At 37.8% G+C, this 23,301-nt stretch overlaps 1 long non-coding RNA gene across 1 annotated transcript in view; it reads right to left on the reverse strand.

Moving 5' to 3' along the window:
• The window catches only part of LOC125611384, a 120,651-nt gene that overhangs the window by 15,356 nt on the left and 81,994 nt on the right, over positions 1–23,301 (reverse strand). The window contains exon 3 of the long non-coding RNA XR_007341568.1: positions 349–541. This is a non-coding gene — a long non-coding RNA (uncharacterized LOC125611384). The remainder of the gene's footprint in view (positions 1–348; positions 542–23,301) is intronic.

The raw sequence follows: 23,301 nt of genomic DNA on the forward strand, positions 1-23,301 counted from the left end.
TACTGTGCACTTACTTCATGCCTCTTTTGAGGGCTTTAAACTTATTAACTCATTCAGTTCATGTAGTCAGGGAGCCTAGAAAGGGGGCTCTAAGATCAGGTAGCATGGTGACTAAAGTACAAGTGTAGGCTCCAGAGTCAGGCCCTGTCATTTGCTAGTTGCATGACCTCAGATAAGTCATTTAATCTCTTAGTGGCTATTTCCTTATCTGTAAAGGCAAAGTTATAACTGTTTCTACTTCACAGGTTTATGATAAGGATTGAGTTATTCATAAAGTGCTTAGTATGGCATCTGGCAAGTAGAAAATGCTGGAAATTTATTTCTTTAAGCATGGACACTTATACTTACAATGCTGGGATATGTAGTGTCCTCCTAAGATTCTGAAGCTGGTTCTTCATGGTGTCACAGTAAGACGTCCATCCTCTGCAAGGTCCCTGCTAGTTCCAGGACTGGATGCTTGTGGGGAGTTATCACTTGGCAGGTCAGGCCTCACGAAGAAACTGGCTGCACATTGCTATTTTAGGTGGAAAGATGGTTGGCCCTAACCCCAAGAGAAAGCAGAAAGAAAGAAAGTATTAATTAGGAGGCTACAAGATGCCAGAGACAATTTGTCCACCCAAGAACAACAGAGAGCTCACCCTTGACAAGGAGCTCTGACTTGGTTATCCTTAAAACAGAGCCTTGACTGCCTCGCCATTCATCAGCTCCTCAAGGCTGTCTGACATGGACAGAGAGAATGACTGTAGAACCAAGATGACTGCTCAGCCTACAGGCCAAGGGTGCGCTTGAGGGTGCTCCCCAGCAATCTGGAGACAGGAGGCCCAAGGAGAGGGAAGCTGATAAGCTGTGGGCTGATGTCCCAGGTGTGACCACACAGCACTTGCTCCTCCACCCTCCCTCCTTTTCAGAAAAGAGTGTTTGGCAGCCTGGGCTGCTGTCTTCCTTTGGAAAACACTAAAGCCTGGTCCAGGGTAGGGGCTTCCTGGCTGCTGAAGGGAGATGAAGCAGAACATGGGAGTTCACCTAATGTGGTCAGAAGTAAAACCCAGCGATTCAAAATTTGTAGGCCAGACCTGTATTCATGTGTGCTGGTCCTCAGCCCTGGGAGGCCATGGCTGCTTAGCTCAGAATAGGTGCTGAGATGAGGAACTAACTGCATGGAGCTGGGGAAGGAGGCTATCTCCATCCTCAGTGATCCTCTTTTTCTTGTGCTGCCTCAGTCCTGCATATGTGATGAGCACTTGCATACATTGTTTCCTTTGTTGATAGATGTCATTTCCCCCATCTTATAGCTAAAAGAACTGTGGCCCAGAGGAGTCAAGTAAATTGCCCAGGGTGGCACAACAAGGAAATAGGTCTGGAAGGGCGGAGAGGTAGGGAGGGCTGGAACACACAGGAGTTCAATTTTGTCTTAATCATAGAGAAAAGAGGAGCTAATGGGCAGGGAAAAGTCAGACTTGCATTTTGAAGAGGACATTCTGGTTGCTGAGTGGTTTCCAAAGTCACCCAGCCAAGACAAAGGAAGAGGGCCAAAGTCCTATACTGACCAAAGAACCAATGTTGAAGTTCTTGAGAATTATCAGAAAAGGTGTGGTATTTTACTTGGAAGGTTTCTGACTTCAGAGAGCAACTAAGACTCTAAGAGTCTCAGAAGCTTTCAGATCTTCCAAAATCATTGTCCAGCATCCTTATAGCAGAGCTTCAGGTCCCTTGACCACAGAAGCCATGTATCTCATGAAGGACAGTGCCACTCTCCCCAAGTTTGGAAGGTCTGTGTTTTTAATGCATTGAACGTAATCTTTGTCAAAGTAAATTGAACTGGCAATAATAATCGATTTATGAGGAAAGAGTGAGAAAGTTAAGTGGAGAGCCTTACTAAGGGCCTGGCAAGTGGGCAACCTGACAATGCACTGGTGCTTGGAGGTGAAGTGCATACACGGAGTCCTTCTTGGAAAGCAAGGAGAGAAATGCATAGATGCTAAGTCAAGCCAGAACAAATTATGTAGAGATTTTTCCTTGAGGAACTAGAAGATCCCAGATGGAACTCTGGGTATGACCATGGATATTTTATGGCTAAAGCTAAGAAGTTAGAAGAGAGTGACTCCCCTAATTTTCCAGAGAGGAATCAGTCTCTGGGACAGGCTGGGGACTCTGGTCATACTCCTTGGATGAATGAATGAGGCCGCTTGATCTTGGTTGGAGACTCAACTCAACCGCATGCATTCCTACCCCAGGGCATTTCTCTCTCCCCTGTCACAGGAGAGAACTAGTTTACCAGGAACTCTTCACTACATCATCTTATTCCATGTGTTCTGAAGCATTTATCATTATCTGAAACATTCCTTTTTAATCCACTTATCTACATACCTATCATCAGTCTCATGGTCCCAAGAACAGAAGCTTTTCCATCTGTGGGAAGCCATGTTTCAGAGCCTATCCCAATGCCTGTTCTGACGGGCACTTTTTCTTGAAAGAAAGCCATAGGTGGATAAATCAGGAAACTGGAATTTTATAAATATGGTACAAATGTCACCAGTTGGCAAATAGAAAATCCAGGCAAATAGTTCATTCAGTGTTTATGCTATGAATCAACTAGGTAGAGTGATTTTTCATCACTTAATTATCTTAGAATATCTCCAGTACTGAAGCATGTGTATTTTTATAAAGCAAATGTAAGAAACAATATATTAATGTCAATGAAGTAATGTATACACATAATTCACTGACAAAATAAACTGTTTAAAATACCTTTTTTTTTTTTTACTAATATCATTGTGAAAAAAAGTCCCTAATGCTCAGCCAAAAGTGTGGAAAAAAGCAACTAAACATTTGTTGCTTTATTTTTAGAAACACAAAATTTAGCTTCTTCCTTGTTTTACTATGTTTCCAAACAACTACTTGAAGGTTTCAGAACCAAATAATTTCAATAGAGCATTTTTTGAGCACAAAAGCATTATAAGATGTCAGTTTAAGATTCAGACCCAGCCTCAAAAACAAACAAACAAACAAAACTATGCCAAGAAGAGTATTCCAATTAGTCATATCCAGGGAATAATCAGAATAAGTGAAGTCATGAGAAAGAGGTTAGGCTCAGGATGTCTCAGTCCTTCTCCTTCTGTGTTCATGGGCTCCTGCTATATAAACACAGCCTAGTATGATCTTGACCTCATCACAGTTACCCTCAGCAGAGGCCCAAGTGCAAGTGGTGCTCATTAAAATCTGTTGGATCAAGATGCCAAGGGTAACTGCAGTTGCTTTCTGTTGGTCAAGCTGTCATTCAGCCACGAAATGACACATTAGGAGGAGTCTGGCAAAACTGACAGCTCAGCAACAACCCCCACCCCAACCTTGACCTTTGTAACTTCATCAAGGTCCCTGAGTTACTTTACATGATGCACACCTACTTAAGTGTGTCCAAATGGAGTTGTAATATGCTAGTCTGTGCTTTCTTTATTTTTCATTAGCAATTTGCTCTTACCCTGAGGCAAATAAGGGTAGAACTGGAATTCAAGAGAGAGAGAGAGAGAGCTTGTGGCTATCTGCCGCAGCAAAATAACCGGGGNCAGTCTGGCTGGAGCAAACTAACCGGGGGGCGGCGAGCAACTTGTGTACATTGATACAGCAGGAGTGGGAGCCCTTTATTGTAGGACAGGAGGGGTATATATACATTACACACAGCTTATCTTAATTAACATAAACTAGATACAGCAGTCAACCAATAAGGAATCTCCACACTTAATGGCTGGCTGGCGATACTTCACAAACCACTCCCTCTGGCAAAATGCCAGGCGCCATCTTGACTTGTTTACAGACCTTAACAGCTATCTCAATATTTCATTGCTTCTCCCTCCTGCTGACTGTCTTTGACTAGAAGTGAGAATGGGCAAAAGGGAAGGTAAGATTATCTCACTGCCCAAACAGGGTAAACAAAGGAGTTTCTTGAAAAATGGCCAAAGTTCTGGAATATCCAGGAGTCTTTGGATGGGAAACCAACATGGTGGTCTCTATGCTATGTTGGTACAGAAGCTGTTTGGTGAATTAACCCATCTTTAGGTGCCTAATCTAATCATTCATCAAATCCATTAGATGGGGCTCCAGAATGGAACAGTGATGATCAGAGTTGTCCAAAACTCTACCTTCTGTTAGGCCCTGGCTTTCCCATCTACCTAAGGGATGCCTTTCTCTCTTCTTCAAGATCCTGACTTGACAGATGAGTATTACATACTATTGGAGAAAATTTTTCTGAATATACTTTCACCTTAATTTATTCTCAAGTTCACATATATCAGAATATTATTTTGCTCATATGGTGTCTCCTACCGTGAAAGATTTATGAGGGTGAACTTTCTTCATTCACATGTAGCTACAGATTAACACTACCATTTTTCTACTTTACAATCTTTCCAAACAATAATAGCTCTGAGTTCAGGGTGATGACCAACAGTCATGAATAGGTAGGACTAGACAAGTGTAGGTCTCAGCTCAGAGGACTGCTTCTTAACACATCTGATGACTTTGGGACTCACCCTGGAATCAAAGATCATTTATTAGTGGCTATTAATACTTTAATCCAGAACAAACTATGAAGATAGACACTGCCAAAGAGCCCTTTAAAGTAACTGGTAGGAGTGTCTGGCTTTTGGTAATGATGAATTGAATTTGTTAGGCAAAACTTCTTGAAGATAATACATATAAAGTCTGGACAAAATATTTTTAAAACTATTTGAAGGCATTGGAAAATGACCAAAAAATGCATGGAAACCAGAGGAGACTTACCCTTAAAAGATCACAAGTACAATGGATAAAAATAGCAGAGTGGTGGCTGTTTTAGTCTGAAGGCGGTACCCAATTCCCATAGTTTCAGTGGCAGAAAACCACAGTCTTATTGGTTTGAGGTGAGAAAGAAAGAAGTTTGTGGCCAACAAAATCCAGAAATTTAGTGGGAGGAAAAAATGCTGAAAGTAATGAGCCAGGAAATGGTGAAGCCCAAAATGGGAGTGTAAACTCTGACCAAATCCCTACTGACTGCTAGTCTATATATGCACCAGGAAAATCCCAAAGTCTTCTGTAGAAAACAAAAAGGCAGACGTCCAGCAAGAAGTCTTCATTCTACACTTGAAGGACAACTGTCTGAGGTATATTTGTGAGTTTGCTAGGGGGTTTTGTTTTGTTTTATTTTTTGATTGAGTACTTTCCCAGCACCCTTCCTATGTGAGAAAATAGAGTTCTAGGCAGACAACAGCATGAGAATCGTAAAATCTGAGTGCAAGTCCTCCCCAGATCTTAGGCTGACCACTAAACTACCAAGGCTGAGAAAAGACCTCTAGGTATCAGGATAAGAGTTAAAAGAACTGAACTGAAATATCAGATGCTTCAAAGTATAGGGTGAAACAGTTTGAGTCAACAAGTTTACAGTTTGCTAGAACTACAACTAGGAGTAAGATAACACTAACACTGGTCCTTAGAAGAGCGTGACACATTATAGGGTTGCAACAATGTACCATTCAGTTGTCCAGTTTTCAACTAAAAAAAATCTTTAGACCTGCAAGAAACAAGAGAGTTTGACCCATATAAACAAAAAAGACAAAACATTGATGTTAAAGGGACCCAGATATTGGATTTAGTAGACAATCTTTCAAAGCAGCTAACATAAATATGTTCAAAGAATTAAATAAAGGCAGAATCTTAATTAGTGAACAGATAAGAAAATTCAACATAAAAAAACTGAAACTATATACAAGTAACTAAAGGATAAATACAGAGTTGAAAAATACAATAGCTGAAATGAAAAATTCACTAGATAAGTACAATATCAGGTTGTAACTGATAAAAGTATCAGTGAACTTTGAGACAAATCAATAAAAATTATCCAATCTAAATGACAGAAAACAAAAATAATTAAGAAAAAGAAAAACAAAAAAGTCCCAGGGACTTATAGAGCTATGTTGGACTTACGTTGTCCAACATAGGTGAAATTTTGGTCTTAGAAGGAAATAAGAGCAAGCATAAAGGAAAAAAATGTATTTAAAGAAATAATAAAAACCTTCCCTAAACTTGGTGAAGAATATTAAATTTTAGGTCCAGGAATGTCAGCAAATCTCAACCAGGAAAAATATTTAAAAAACTAAGGTAAGCTATAAATAAATAAACCTAAAAATAAAGAGAAAATCTTGAAATCAAGGAGAAAAAAAACCATTATATACAGAGGAACAATGCAATTATTATTAGCTGCCATCTCATTAGAAATAGTAGAATCCAGAAGCTACTGGAAAACATATTCAAAGTTCTGGAAGAAAAAAATGAACCAACACAGAATTTTATATTCAAAAATCTATACTTCATAAATGACAAAATAAGACAAATATTTTGAACTAAATTAAAGTGAAAATACAATTTATCAAAATTTGTAGGACACAGTGAAAGCAGTATTTAGATGGAAATTTATAACATTAAATGCATGTGTTATGAAAGAAAAAAATTCAAAAATAAATAACTATACTTCTACTTCAGAAAATTGGAAAAAGAAGAAAAATTAAGCCTAACACAAGTGGAATAAAGTAGATAGTAAAAATTAGTGTTAAAATCAATGTCATTGAGAACTAGAAAACAAAAAATCAACAGAAGTTGGTTGATTCTCTGGAAAGATCAATAAAATTGATAAATATCTAGCAGAATAAACAAGGGGGAAAAAGAGGAAAAACACAAATTGCTAATACCACAAAGGAAATTCAGGAAGTTAGAAAGCAAAACTAAAGGGAGAAATACATAAATACACAATTAAGAATTGGAGATTTTTGACACCTTTTTTCAGTTGGTAGGAAAATGTGCAGGAAAGTCAGAAAGGATATAGAATATCTGACTGAAACTATTAACCATATTAACCTAACACCTGCAGAACACTACACTACCCAACGGTTGCAGACTGAATGCACATTATTTTCAGGTTCACACAGAATGTCCTACAAGATGGGCAACATGATGCTTTATAAGAGACTACAGATAGATTTTTAACACAGAATTAAACTATAAATTAATAACAATAAGATACCTCTAAAAGCCTCAAATATTTGGAAGTGAAACAACACTCACATAAATAACTCACAGACCATAAAAAATTCACAAGAAAAATCTTTTAACTGAATGATAATCATAACAGTATGCCAAAATCTATGCTCTATAACCAATGTAGTATATATCTGACATATTAGGAAAGGTTAAAGATCTGAACAAAGAAAGCAAGCTAGAAAGGCAAATAAAGGAAAACCAATGTAAAATAAATGATAAATAGAATGAAGGCCAATGAAATAGAAAACAGACAAACAGAAAAAGGGGATATCAGTGAAACTAAAAGCTGGTCTTTTGATATCAATAAAATTTATGAACCTGTTCCTACACTTACTGAGAAAAACCAAAAGACATGAATTAACAACACTAGGAATCAAAGGGGATGTTTTTACAGTTTCTATAGCCATTAAAAGGATGACAGGGGAATTGTATGAAAAGTCCATGCTGAAAAATCCAAGAACTTTAATAAAATAAAGGCCTTGAAATAAAGTTCCAAAGAAAAATCAAGAAGTGTAAAACCTGAACAGTCCTAGACTAAGAGCAGGGTTGGCAAACATTTCTGGCAAATGTCCAAAAAGCACACTTTGAGATTCACAGGTTACATAATCTCTGTCAACTCTGCTATGTAGCATTAACGCAACCAGAGATAATATGTGAAGAAATTGACACAGCTGGGTTGCAGTAACATTTTATTTACAAAAACAGGTACGGGTTGGATTTGGCCCATGGGCCTAGAATAACTAATAGTGGCTCATGTTTTACTACTATGAGGCCAACCTGGGTTCTATTTGCCTTTCACTAGAGTCCGTTAGCTACTGCAAGACTTTGTCCATTCTCAGGTCAGTGAATCAGAAGGCTAACTACTAACTTTCTCATAACTTTCATGATAATGCTTATTAATTACCTTTTGGTGGAGTGGCATTTGATAGACTTTGGAAATTATTTTACAGTATTTGTCAAGTCTTGTCTTATGTAGGATAGATTAACTGTCATGCCCAAAAGATGGCCAAATTGATAATATATCAAACAGTGGAAGTTCGTGTCTTTCTTATGTATTTATTGGCACACTGTAATTAAACATAATGTGGGCTTCATTATGACATACTCATATATGCACATAACATACTTGGCTCAATTCATTCCCCAGAACCTCTTCTTTCTTTCCCCCCTCACTCCCCTGATTCCCTTCCTCTCTCTACTGGTCTCCTTTGTATTGGGAAGTTCATTTCTTGCACATGTTATAAATATGAAACAGGAGAACAGCTGCTGCTGACTCTGCCATCTTTAACACATGGCTTCCAAGTTTACATGGGCACATGTCCACTATGACCAGCTGGAAAGGACAGAAATATGGAAGACTTCTAGAGCTAGTCCAGGAAGTGGAACACATCTCTTCTGTTCAAATTCCAATCGCCAAAATTTAGTAACTGACCACAGCTTATTATGAGAGACTGGGAAATATAATCTACTTGCCCAGAAAAAGAGAATGTCAACTGTAATGAGTGGCTAGCCTTTTCAGCCATAGGTTTTTAAAATATACATACATTTTTAACTCCATAATCTAAGAATCTGTTTCAATGAAATACTCAGAAGTTTGGTCTATATCAGATTGACTAGTTGTCCCCCCAAATTCATTTTTCCCTTCTCCCTTAGTAACAGAAACTACATTTTTGCCAGTGTATGGCCATTCGGGAAAAAAAAAAATTATCTTTCCCAGCACTTCTTACAATTTAGAATGGCATAGGACTAAATTCAAACTAAATTCAAATAAAATTTGCATGATAGCTTCCAGTAACTTTTCCTAAAAGATAGTCTGATATGCACACTTTTATTTATTTCTGAAGTCTTCCTCCAACCTTCTGTTGGAAAAATGGGTGTGAAAGCTGGAGCCCAAGATGTCGTGTTAGTCCATGAGGAAAAAGCCTAGAGGTGGCAGAATGATGAGCTGTATGAAGTCAGGAGTCTGTGGAATTCAAAGAACAGAGGCCCCATTTTAACCCTGTGAATGCCCACTTCCAAATTTGTGAGTGAGAGAAAGATAAGTTTACTTCATGTTCAAGTCAGCTCTTTGGGTCTTGTTATCCATAGATGAACCTAACCCTGACATGTAGGCCAGAGATTTTTCCTTCCAAGACTTTAATCTTTTAATGTTTTTTCCTTCCCATATTTGGTACAGTGCCAATTTGTTAAGATAAATTTATTATAACCTCATGGGAAAATATTTTTATATAATGAAACTGAAAATGAAAAAATTGAAAGTGTTTTCTAAATATTATAAGTAATGTCCCTCTTTAAGGAATGAAATTTCAGATCACTTTTTGTGGAAGAATGTTTTTTTGTTTTACAAAATGATTAATTCAAAAAGGGAAAAGTTCCTTACAGTACACAAAAGTTTAACAAAAAAAAAAAAAGAACTTATCCATTATTTGTATGGAAATTTAAATAAGATCATTTTTTGGAAAAGGAGGTAGAGGACAATTCTTCCAGGATGAAATAAATGGAGACAGGACTGTGTATTAGGTCATGTTCCTGTGCAAGGTGATGTGTGCAGGAGGCTTATTTTAGTTGCCTAGTAAAAATGTGGCTGTCATTTATATTTAAAAAAAACAATTTAAAAAGGAGAAAAAATGAAAAGATGATGTTGTCAGGACTTTGGAAATGAGCATGATGCTTGAGAAGTTTGGGGGGAAATTTTAGGTAATGTGATGAAAGAGCATAAAGAGGAACAGAAGAACCTATTAGACAAGGATGGGCCCCCATGATGTGAGCTTGAGGAAAAGGGTTTGGACAGAGGGAATAAAATATGCACATTTCCATGGAAAGGAAAAAGATCCAGACCCTCATAGCAGCTGCCTATTGGTGTCTCATGCAGCTGCCCCAGGGGTGCCCAGACCTCTTGCTGGTGGCATCTTTAACTGCTTTTCCCTTTTAGCTCCCACCCAAGCCCCACCAGTCCTGATGATTCTCCCACCTCCATATCATCAAACAACCTGCTCCTTTTCATCCCATGACACTTTTTAATGTCTCTTTTTTAGACCACCATAATCTCTTCTAGAAATTCAAGAAACAACTTCCTAGATTCCACCCACCTCACCTCCAGTTTTCTCTCACTCTCCTTATTTCACCCAGAATTATCCTCTTTAAAAAATTATATCAGATCACATTCCACCACCCTTGCTAACCCCCTGCCCCTTCCCTTCCCCTCCCACCCCTCTATCCTATCTAGAGTTCTCTATTTCTCCCATGCTCCCCCTCCCTACCCCACTATGAATCAGTCTCCTTATAGCGGAGAAAACATTCAGCATTTGTTTTTTTGTTTTTTGTTTTTTTGCGATTGGCTAACTTCACTCAGCATTATCTTCTCCAGCGCCATCCATTTACCTGCAAATGCCATGATTTTATTCTCTTTTATTGCTGAGTAATATTCCATTGTGTATATACACCACATTTTTTTTATCCATTTATCTACTGAAGGGCATCTAGGTTGGTACCACAGTTCAGCTATTGTGAATTGTGCTGCTATAAACATTGATGTGGTTGTGTCCCTGTAGTATGCTGTTTTTAAGTCTTTGAGTATAGACTGAGGAGAGGGATAGCTGGGCCAAATGGTGGTTCCATTCCCAGTTTTCCAAGGAATCTCCATAACTTATATACAACTAGAGATATGAAAATTGTGCTCTATATGTGTAATAAGAATTGTAATGCATTCCACTGTCATTTATTTTTAAAAAATCAATTTTAAAAAACTTTAAAAAATGTAAAATTTTCTTCCACGATGGAAAAAAATTCTTGGACAAAGGTACATTTTATTTTCCAGAAAAGGCTCAGATTATGAGAAAACATTACCAAAACTTATTTAAATTCTTCATTTGATGGATGCACCATTATTCCTAATGACGCTTGTATTGAGTTATAATTAATGTTCTATTCTTCAGTGCCCTAAATCGATATTATAAAAATGATTCCAAGGCTTAATTTTTTAGTCTCCTTATGTTTTGTGCCAGCCCTTAAAGGTTACTGCATTCTTTTCTATCATCTTAATCTTTTCACTCACGTTACAATTCATTACTCAGATCAGCCCTTGAGAGTCTGTAAAATATATGGCAACAGCACACATTTCATTCTGAACACATTTCATAGAATCGATTGCAGTTCCACTGGCCATTCTTTAATAAAACTGGGTTGTGGCTAATGCTTATCACAGCAGTTCTCCAAAGGGTATCAATCTGTGTGGAATTAAGCACATCCTCATCTTTCTAGAATTTGTCAGTAACACGAAGCCACCTAACCTATGACTGTGCTATAAACCATCTTAAAAAACAAAACAATAAAATCCCCTTTAAACCCTCGTCTGTTCACCACCTGAGCACTGGATTGTTTGTTTCTTTCAGTCCACCCAGGACATCCTTTCTCTTGATTTTCCCTCTTGATTTTCTGCAATGCTGAGAAAAACAAGACTTGCCTCATCTCCTATCCAAAACTTCTCAGACTTGATGCATGGAGCCTTTATTGACTTCCCTTTTCCACTCAACTGCACCTCCGAGTCAGCCTCTTAACCTTTGTCTGTCTCAGTTCACACAGGTCAACTAGCCGTCTGCTCCAGTCCAGGGGCTGTGATCAGCACAGACCCTATAAAACACATAGTCACTTTCCAAATTCTCTTTGGCTCTCATCTGTGTGACCCAAGGATAGTTGGTATCTAAGATCCTTTTCTGCTCTTCAATTTTTCTGTTCCATTGTTTATAAGTTATATGAATAAAACTGTATTATTGTGACTAGTGACTTTTAAGTTCTTGAAGAAACTCCTGATTTCTTCAATACTTACTGAAGGGCTGGGGTTTTAGTTCAGTGGCAGAGTCCTAGCATGTGCAAGGCCTTAGGCTCCATCCCTCACATGGCTTGGGCTGGGGATGGATGCCTGAATGCCTTTTATCTTGGTCTGATGGCTCTCCCAGCCTTCTTAGGGTCTCCTTTCCTTTCATTCAGGCATTTCTTCTAATGATTACCTTTCCAATACCAAGCCATCCAATCCATGAACATGATATTTCTCTGCATTTATTTAGTTCTTCCTTGATTACCCTTTGCAACATTTTATAAATTTTAATGTTCATATCTTACACATCTTTTGATGGATTTATTCTTAATTATGTTATTTTTAATACTATTGTAAATGGAATTTTGAAATTCTTATATGTAAATACTTATATATGTGTGTATAGAAACACAATCAATTCATAAATACTTGCCTTGTATTCTATCTTGCTAAATTTACTTATTAGTTTTAGAAGCTTGTTAGGTTCCATGGAATTCTCAACTATGTGTTGTAGCACATGCCTATAATCCCAGTGACTAGGGAGGCTGAGGCAGGAGGATTGCAATTTCTAGACCAACTTCAGCTTCTTGGTGATGCCCTAATCAACTTGGCAGACCCTGTCTTAAAATTTAAAAATAAAATAAAAAAGGACTGGGGATATAGCTCAGTGGGAGAGCACCCCGGTTCAATCCCCAGTACCCACCCACACAAACACACAGATTCCATAGAATTTTCAACATACATTATCACATCATTGCAAATAGAGACTATTTACTTTTTTTCTTATTTGTTTTCTATCTTCAACCTATCTGGGTCTTTAAATTTTTGCATATTATATTTGGTAATATTTATAGTCTTTATTTCTTATTGCATCAACTAGAACATCCAGTACAATGTTGAACATAGGTAGTAAGAGTAGGAGAGGGAGGTGGGTGGGAAAGGGGAAATACTAGGGAATGATATTAGCCAAGTTATGTCATGTGCTGTATGAATATGAAACTACAAATCCCACCATTATGTACAATTATCATGCATCAATAAAAAATGCGGGGGTGGGGGAAGGAGTGCTAAAAATGGATATCTTGCCTTTCCACTGACTTTAAGTTTAAAACAATGAAATACTAAATGCTGAGTATGAATTTAGCTCGAAATATCTTGTTTTTATTTTTGTTTCTGCTTTTTGCAGATAACCCTAATCAGGCTGAGGAAATTTTCTTTCACTCCAAGATAAATGAAAGAAAAATTTAATAAATTAGTGCATTAAAACTTCTTATTCAGCACATTTTTATCTGTTTGGGTAAAATTACCATTTACCAAAAACATGTATTTTTTCCATTTTGTTATGTACTACTCAATAAATATCAATTAACTCAAGGTAATTGATAGTGTTGTACATATCTTTGCTAAGAGAGAAGTACCAAAATCTCCAAATGTGATTATGAAATTTGTCTGTTTCTCCTTGTGATTTTGTTAACTTTTGTTTCAAATTTTTGAAACAAAATGTATGTGTGATACATACACATACATTTCTAATTATTTTATGAATTGTTTGTGTTTTCTTCCTAATGAACCAAATTTTAATCATTCTGAAATGCCCCTTCTTGTATCTGATAATTCTTATAGTACAAAATTCTATTTTGTCTGATAATAATGTAACCAATCCAGGCTTTTCACGCTGACTGATGGTATAAATTTTTCTTTTTTCATTTACTTATCTTCAGCCTATCTGGGTCTTGATATTTAAAATGCATCTCTTATAAACAGCATATCATGGGGTCATGCATCTTTATTCAATCTGACAATTCTACCTTGTAGTTGGACTGTTTTAGTACATTGTCATTTAACAGAATTATTGATATGATTGATGTGGATCTATTTATTATTTGTTTTCTAGTCATCTTCTCTGTTTTCTGTTCTGTTATTTTTCTTTTTTTGTTTTATTAGGATGGCTTTTCAGTTCATTTTAATTTTTCTTATTGAACTGCTTGCCATAGATATATATTATATAAGTATTCTATATTATACTTATTATATAAGCATTATATATTTTTAACAATTACAATATACATCTTTAATTTTTACAGTCCATGATATAATATAAATACTGTGCCACTTCATGTAATATGTATAAAAACCCCAAAGTCCTTTACACCATAGCTATTATATGTATTATATCTGCATGCTTTAGGCTCCACATTTCTTTTTGCTTCAGAGTTATACATATAATAAAGAAATTAAGAGAAGTAAAATAAAATCCAGGTAGCCTTTAGTATTTATCCAGATAGCTATTTCTGATGTGCTTCGTTCCTTCCTTAAAATCTGAGTTTTTATCTAACATCAATTTCCTTCAGCCTGAAATACTTCCTCTAGCATTTCATGGAATGCAGATGTACTTGCAACAATTCTCATTGTTCTTTTATTTGAAAATTTCTTTACTTAACCTGTAGTCTTGGAGACTATTTTCACTAAATATAGAATTCACTTTTTTAAAAAATGTACATGGGACTTCTTTTTGGTTTTTTAAATATTTATTTATTTGTTTGTTTGTTTGTTTGTTTGTTTTAGTTGTAGTGGGACATAAGATCTTTGTTTTATTTATTTATTTTTATGTGGTGCTGAGGATCAAACCCAGGGCCTCTAATGTGCTAGGCGAGTGATGCTCTACCGCTGAGCCACAACCCCAGCCCCAACATGGGACTTCTTTTGCATTCCGTTGCTTTTTTCTTTCAGTCCATTAAAGATGTTGTTCCACATTCTTCTTGTCTCCATAATTTCTCATGAATAATGGCCTTGAAACACTCTGAGTTGCCAAGGTTTTTTTTTCCCTATTAAAATAGTCTCTATTACTTTCCTTTTCCAGAAAAACTAATTTACACAAACAATGTGTGCGTGTGTGTGTGTGTGTGTGTGTGTGTGTTTGTGTAAGATTTCATAGAGATGTGAGGATTTTTATTTCTTTTCACTTTTCTCTTGCAAATAAAGGGTTATTTAGAAAAAAGAAAAGGTTCTTTTAAGTTTTGAAGTCCCCAGTTTGACCTTGAATTAACAACCCAGGCACCCTTGGGGGGAAGAAAAGGAAAGAAGGAGCATCCTTTTCTGGCCTCAGGACTGGTATTCTCTGGATGACTTTGGAGCTGAGATGAGAGGGAACTGTGGTCTTTGATGGTGAGCTTTTATTCCCAGGTGTATATGAGAGCTGGTGTTGTGTACGGCTGACCTGGGGCTGGAATTAAAGCCTTTAATTACCAAGAATAAAACTTCAAGAGGTTAAGCACTGTCACCGGAATCACTCTGTCTCTGCCCAGAGGAAAAGGGAAAGAGGCTGCACACCCACAGGCCTACGTGGTATGTATAAACAAGAGGAGATTGACTTCTGAGAAAACAAAACAAAAAAAATTAAAACGAAGGAAACAAAGCAGGCTGCAACTCTGCTTTTAAATGACTCCCTCCCTCTGCCCTGCACAAACAGATCCAGTTGTTTAAGGTTGAACTGAATTGTCTTTGGTCTTCTCTAATAATCTTTTGAAGAGAATGCATCCTGTTCCAGCAGGCAAGTGTGCTTCAGGCTACCAAGTGTCTACAAAGGCGCACTACCCAGTTCCCCTGGTGTATGCAGCTTGAGAAACCATATGGTATGGAGCAGAGCAGACCACAGGCTTTGGAGCCACATGAACAAGACTTCTGGTCCTTGCTGCGCCACTTAACAACTATGTGACTTTGGCCATCCACCATATGTGCTCTGTCTTAGATCTTAGAGGCAGAAAACCAGTAATAAATATTTAATGTCTGGTTTGTCATTTTTTTTTTACTGCAGAGACATCTAATACTTGCCAGTATCCAGCCTTACTCTCCCTCTGGGCACGTAGTTAATATGTATTTCCAACCCACTCTTGAATCTGGATGGGGTGCATGAAACTGAGTTCTATCCAACTGAGTGTGGGTACAAATTTCAGGCCTGATGGTAATCCTGCCACATGATTCTCCTTGCTCCTTCTCGTCAGCCTCCACCCCGCCACCATCAATGGTGCCAGGATAACCACCCAACCAGAAACATCTGCATTGAATTTTTGCCTGGGCAAGAAATAAACCTGTGTTATATTAAACTTCTGGGATGTGGGGTTGCTTGTTGTAGCAGTTAGCCTTCTAGGTTACTACCCTTTTCCAAGTATTCAGTGGGAAAGGCAATACCACTGGGTTAGATTATAGTAAGGATTAAGTGAAGGGAAGCAGGTGAACATGGGAGGGTTTGGCAATCTTGTAAAGAAAATTTAGTCCTTTCTAGCATATAATCAACAAATTAGTCTACAGTTTCCTTCCCTTTTTTGTAAGGAAAAAAAATAACACTTCATGATATCCTTATAAGTTATTGGGAAAATTAAATCTTCCATTTGTGTGTGGCCAGTCTGATCCTTCTAGAGGACTGCATTACAAACAATCCAAATGTTTCTAATAGCTCCAGAGCTTTATGTACATTTTCCCAAATCTGTTCTACCTGGTTGTTCCCCTTATGATTTTTTTTTTAATTTTTAGGAAGCTTCAGATTTGATAAACATAGCAAAAAAAAAAAAGATCCAAGGAGCTTGCATTCCAATCCCTACTCCTGAGTGCACCTGTCTTTGCAGGCTAAAAGTTAGCAAGATCTATTCCTCATCTTGGGAGAGATGAAAATATACCATCTAGCTGCATGCCTTGGGCATTTTTCCAAGTCCCACACATACCTTGGGATAACCACTGTGTCTCTGATAATAGAAAGAACCCAGAGCTACATGCCTCCTTATTTTCTCTGTTCCCCAAAACTGTAACAAGTTCAGAACTCTTCCTTGTGAAGCAAGTGGCTCTTTCCCTGGGCATTTCCTATCCTTTTTCCTCAAGGACTGTGAAACATTGGAAAGTCAGAACAACGTGCAGAGTAGGAAAATGTTTCCTAGTTTGTTGACAAAATATAGGAAACTATCATTCTTGATAGACTACCCTGGATACTAACAACAGGTATAAAGGCTCAGGAAAACATCCTCCCTCATCTACATCCCCCCCCTTTGATAATCCACAATATTTTCCCTGGTTCAGGAATGCAATGGATGTGAATTGAAGTATGAATGTTGTGTGTGATCATTAAAAATATAGAAAGTCAATTGTATCATTCTACATATAAGAAAGAAAAATACTTTCTCTGGAAACCATCTCAGTTGGTGGCAGATAGCTTTAAATATTAAATAAAAGGTTGGGGGAAAATTCTCTGTGATACATAGTAAAAAAAAAAAAAAACATCTACCAAAACATGAGGATATACAGAAGATGGACAGGAGAGGCACCCTCAGGCATATGGGGTGTCTCTCCCCACCCACACCTCCCAGCCCAGCTGGGAATGTGAGAGAATGGAGACTTACAGTTATCACAGTTATCAGGCCATCACTAAATCCAAATGATTGGACAAAGGTGTCTAGCAAGTTGTCTCAAGTTGGCACAGCCTAGAGGACGGCTTTCAATTTGGAGATCCATGAGAGATCTATTAGGAATGTCCATGTCCACAAAACCTAGACCTGTACTAGAAAGTTCTTCCATATGTGGATAGTAGAATCCACTTCCCTCCCTGAAGCTAAGTGGGCCTCAGGCAGAGAGAATCTATAGTCAAATACACATATTCCACCCCTATCCTTCTGTTGTCAAATCTAGAAGGATGATGTCAAAAGTGAAGGGCAATTAGGGTACTACTCAGGAAAGCCAAATGCCTTCTCCTTCACCTGCTGTTTCTGTCCAGCCTTGTACAATTATCTGCCACCCAAGAAAGTTAATAGAGGTTGCATAAGAGTTTAAAATTCAGATTTGATGCAGAATTCCAGTGTAGCTATATTCTTTCCCTATCCCACCTCAACTGTTGGAGGTTATTTATATTTTTCACTTTTTACCCATCTCAAACCTATCAGCTATGTTCCAGCACACACATCTGTAACAACTGCCAGACCAGGGAGAGAGAGCCCTCTTGATGTATGAACCTCTAGCTATTAGGACTTTGGTGTGAGGAAATCCATTAAAAGCTACTAGATAATTAGTTTGGGGCTGTGAATACAGCTCAGCAGTAGAATGCTTGCCTCCCATATGTAAGACCCTGGGTTCAAGCCCCAGTTGTGGGGAGGGGTGCTAATAGGTAATAAAGAATTAAAAAACAGAAACAAATTGTGCATTTACAATCAAGAATTTCTTATTCTAATAAAAAAAGAATCCCCTCTCTTTCTCTCCTTCACCCCATTTCTTTTTTCTTTTCTTTCTCTTATGTTTCTTTTCTGGCTCAAGTCTATGAGATTTTTGTTTATTTGTTTTGCTTTGCACTGCTGCAAATCAGACTCAGGGTCTCCCACATGCTGGGCAAGCACCCAACCACTTAGGGACCCACCCCTAGCCCAAGGTTTTTATCTTAAACTTTTCTAATTCTTAGCCTTAGGCACTTGGAGATTGGTGTAGATACCAAGCATTTTTTGGCACCCAGCTTCAAGGATCCTGCTCTTGAGCTTGGACTTTTACATGCTATTTGACCCTGACCTAGTTTAGCTTCAGGGGCCCTTCTATCTTACCACATTCTCTCCTACAAAACTCAATCCTTTAACAATGTGCCAAATCCTTACAATAGAATTTAAGCTCACTTCAGATTTCATTGTCATTAATATTTAAAAATAATTTCTCAAATTCAAATTTATTTTAAATTGTATTGTTTTATACAATTGTAAAACGCAAAGGACCCAAAAGGGCTTGTAGGTAAAAGTAAGTCTCCTTCCCAGCCTTACCTTCTAGCCGTAGGATTTTCCTTCCCAGAGTAAAAAGTTCTTACCTTCATAAATATTCTTTCAGAGATATTTTATATATACACCAATTTATGTGTATATATACACACACATACACATATATGTACAGACACATTATTTACATTGATTTTCACTTATATAAGCAATGCATAAACATTATTTTCTTATTAAAATAAACAGGGTAGGCTTACATCCTCTCTGACCATTTCTCTAATTCCAGTCTCTTCCCAACTGTACCAGTTAACAATCTAGTATCAGCTTTGATTAAATCCTTCCAAAATGTTTCTTTGCACTGGCTACAAATATACATGCCTATAAAAGATATTTAGCATTATTTTATTATTTTTTTCTTAAATGAGGTCTCATCATGTTGCCTAGACAGACCTCAAAATTGAGATCCTCTCACCTCAGCATACTGAGTAGCTGGGAATATAAAAGTGCTCTCCCATACCTGGCTATTTTTTGTTTGTTTTTGGTTTTGTTCTACATTAAAAGATATACTGAAAGAATTATTTTGCAGACTAGGCACAATGGCACATGCCTGTAATCCTAGTGTCTCAGGAGACTGAGGCAGGAAGATCGCAAGTTCAAAGCCAGTCTCAGCAACTTAGCAAGACCCTGAGCAACTCAGTGAGACCCTGTCCCAAAATAAGATTAAAAAGGACTGGGGATGTGGCTCAGTAATAAAGTACCCCAAGTTCAATCTCCACGTACCAAAATAAATAAATAAATAAAAAAGAATCATTCTGCAGCTTGCTTTTGGTCATTTTTTTAATAGAACAAAGCTTTAAAGTGCCTCTTCTCTACTATGCCTGTCTTTTCTAAAGGCCAAATGTTTCCTTTCCTTCCAGGTTTCTGCCTCTCATTGTTCTACTCACAAAGTTCCTGTTTCTTTTCCATTGACTGAGTTCAATGATTCCATCACGGAATAAAACTTGACACAGACACTAACAAGATGATTGTCCTCTCACCTGGTTATTAGCTGGAGAGTTCAAAACCAGTAAATGTTATACCAGGCTGCCTTTTATAGTGAACCATGTGGTGACCTGTAATCAATCCTGCCACTGAAACAGGAACCTTTGACATATTGTCTAAAGAGAAAAGGCAAAATCCGCTACTTGACAAAAATTGTCATGTTGTTTTGGCGCAATACCTTGCACTGAAGATCACACAGTTATCTGGACAGAAGATACTACTTCTGAGAAATAATCAAAGCTTTGCCACAGGTATGTTTGGCCAAAAGGCAACTTACACACTTCACACAGAGTATCTAAAGATTCCATGGAACATGGAGCTCACTACAAAGCTACCTACTGCATTGTGAGCTGGCTTAACCAGCTCAGTATTTTTTATTGACCCTTTGGATCCTATTCTGATTTCTGGAGTGATATTGAATGAATTTAATCCATCTTATATATGATCAGAGCAATTTTTCATGCACAGAAAAAAATCCTAGTAAATCTGAAAAACCATGTAGCTATCTAGAACATGACAAGACCTTCAAGGCAACCTAGTTTACCTAAATACAATACCTGTAAATTTAAAGATGTCGGCTTTCTCTTTCTTATTAGTAAACTTTGTTACAATGCTGTTGCTATTGCTAATGCTTATTTTACAGTTCTCCTGTCCAGGCATGGTAGTTCATACCTGTATTCCCAGATGTTCAGGAGACTGAGCCAGAAGAATCACAAGTTTGAGATCAGCCTCAGCAACTACATGAGGACCTGAGCAACTTAATGAGGGCTTGCCTCAAATAATAAAAAGGTCTGGGGATGCGGCTTAGTGGTAAAGCATCCCTGGGTTCAAATATATATACATATATTTCTCTGAAATACCAATACCATTTTATACCATTTTTGGGAAAAATCTCCTTTTGTTATATCATCTCTAGAAATGAGGATCAAGGTTGTAGGAGGCTGCCCTGCCCATGAACTGAGCATCCCCTCTCAGCCTGAGTAAGGGGGTTGTTTGGTCCGCATCACACACCATGTGCTGTGCAATGCAAGTGGCCTTCACCTTCACTCAGCAAAGAAGTTTGCTCTAGCCGTGGACTTCAGTGTTACCCAACGGGATTGGACAACCCCCCTTTGAAACCTTATCCCCTGCCTTATTTGGTGAAGAACATTCTATGGAAACTCCTTTGTGTGTCCCCCCTATAAAAATAGATTCTGGGTGCATGCTCTCTTTTCCAGTGCTTTCCAGAGTGGAAGCTAATCCTTAAGGTTGCAGAGCAGTCCCACCCTCTATCTGAGAAACTCATGTCTGTGTGTTGCATGATTTCGTCACAATTTTCTTAGTTTAATGTTGCAGCCAGTTCCTTTGAACCCAGCTTATCTCATCAGCTCAGGTCAAGGCCTTCCTTGGGTTTTATGATGATTACTAAAGTGGGGATTCAAGAAATGGCCACTTGCAATCTAGCTCTTTCTTCCCCCAGACATTTTTTTTCCTTTGGTACCTGGGGTTGAACTCAGGGGCACTCAACCACTGAGCCACATCCCCAGCCCTATTTTGTATTTTATTTAGAGTCAAGGTCTCACTGAGTTGCTTAGCACCTCACTTTTGCTGAGGCTGGCTTTGAACTCATGATCTTCCCGTCTCAGCCTCCCAAGCTGCTGGGATTAAAGGCATGCACCACTGCACCCAGCGCCCCCACAATATTTAATGTTCTCATTGCTTATGCTTACTTCGGTTATTTTAATCCCAACAGATCTGTGGTTGATGAGGTAGGATTTGAAATGTTGGCTCATATTCTTTCCGTAGTATAGCCATCAGTACAGTCAAAAAGATTGCATGCCTCATTCTTGTGCTGTAGGTACAGAATTCTTATAGTTGCCATGCCTAAAATAGACTTGTCATAATCTGTATTTATCACATAAGCTGAAGAACATATTTTCTTAAGCAAGCCAAAATATTGGGTTCAATCCTTTTGATGAAATGCACATTTCCCTTTTAGAGACACAATCTTCAATCAAAAATTTGAATAAAATGATGCTTTATAAAAGAATGTCATCTGGTTAACTTTAGGATGCTAAAAACTCATTTGCGATTATGCTTTGGCTTTTGTCCCATGTCATTTTCACTTGATTGTGTGATTCTTCACTCATTTTGAGCTGCTTTTTGCAGTGTTTTATTTCTCTTAGCTATGCAAACAGTTCTGATAGTGGGACTGGCTTCAGCAAGACTGACAGGCTAACTTGAGGCTTGAATACCGCCAACTCAGGATGGTTTAGGGCTTGTCAAAATGTCCCTAGGGAGAAGCAAGAAATATTTCCTTTATTCTTTTGTTGTTGTTGATGTTTGGGTTTGGGTTTGTTGTTGTTGTTGTTATTTTCTGCACTGGGGATTGAACCAAGGGGTGCTTAACCACTGAGCCACATCCCCAGTCCTTTCCTTTTATTAGAGACAGGGTCTTGCTGAGTTGCTGAGAACCTCATTAAGTTAGTGAGAGTGACTTTGAACTCATGATTCTCCTGCCTCAGCCTCCAGAGCTGCTGGGATTATAGGCATGCACCACCGCACCTGGCTCCTTTATTGTTTTGTGTCTGAAGTTAGCTCTGTCCCTTCCCTCTCCTTTGCAGTCTGTCTCTTTCTTTCCCACAACATTTAATATTATCCATTGATTATTCTCATCTCAATTATTTTAATCCCATCAGATTTGTGATGGTTGAAAAGCTGTTTTGAAATATTAGTTCACTTTTTTTTTTTAAGGAAAGATCCAGAGTATGTAAGAGGGAGGCATGGAGGGAACCCTAAGCTGATTTAGTTTGTATCTTTCCTTCAAAGCCACCAAAAATTAGTTCCAGGCTTCTATTTCCTTCTCCTAGCACTCAGTTGAGATTTAAAAGAATTGATGTGATGTGCGTGTGGTAAAGATTTTCTCCCTCTCTATAAGCTTTCTCTTCTCATTATTCATAGTTTCCTTCACTGAGAAGAAGATTTTTAGTTGAATCCATCCCACATATTGATTCTTGATTTTATTTCTTGTGCTTTAGGAGTCTTGTTAAGGAAGCCGGAGCCTAATCCAACATGATGAAGATTTGGGCCTATTAGGTGCAGGGTCTCTGGTCTAATTCCTAGGTCCTTGATCCACTTTGAGTTGTTTTATGCAGGGTGAGAGCTAGGGGTCGAATTTCCATTTTGTTACATGTGGATTTCCAATTTTTCCAGCACCATTTGTTAAAGAAAATACCTTTTCTTCAATGTATGTTTTTGGCACCTTTGTCTAGCATGAGATAACAGTATTTATGTGGGTTTGTCTCTGTGTTTTCTATTCTCTACCATTGGTCTACATGTCTATTTTGGTGCCAATACCATGCTCTTTTTATTACTATAGCTCTGTAGTATAGTCTAAGTCCTGGTATTGTGATGCTTCCTGCTTCTTTCTTCTTGCTAAGGATTGCTTTGGCTATTCTGGGTATCTTATTTTTCCAAATGAATTTCATGATTGCTTTTTCTATTTCTATGAAGAATTACATTGGTATTTTAATGGAATACCATTAAATCTGTGTAATACTTTTGGAAATATGCCATTTTAACAATATTAATTCTGCCTAGAACATGGGAAATCTTTCCACCTTCTAAGTAAGGGCTTCTTCAATTTCTTTCTTTAGTGTTCTGTAGTTTTCA

The sequence above is a fragment of the Marmota marmota genome, unplaced genomic scaffold (genome assembly GCF_001458135.2).
Source record: "Marmota marmota marmota unplaced genomic scaffold, marMar, whole genome shotgun sequence".
NCBI classification, from domain to species: domain Eukaryota; kingdom Metazoa; phylum Chordata; class Mammalia; order Rodentia; family Sciuridae; genus Marmota; species Marmota marmota.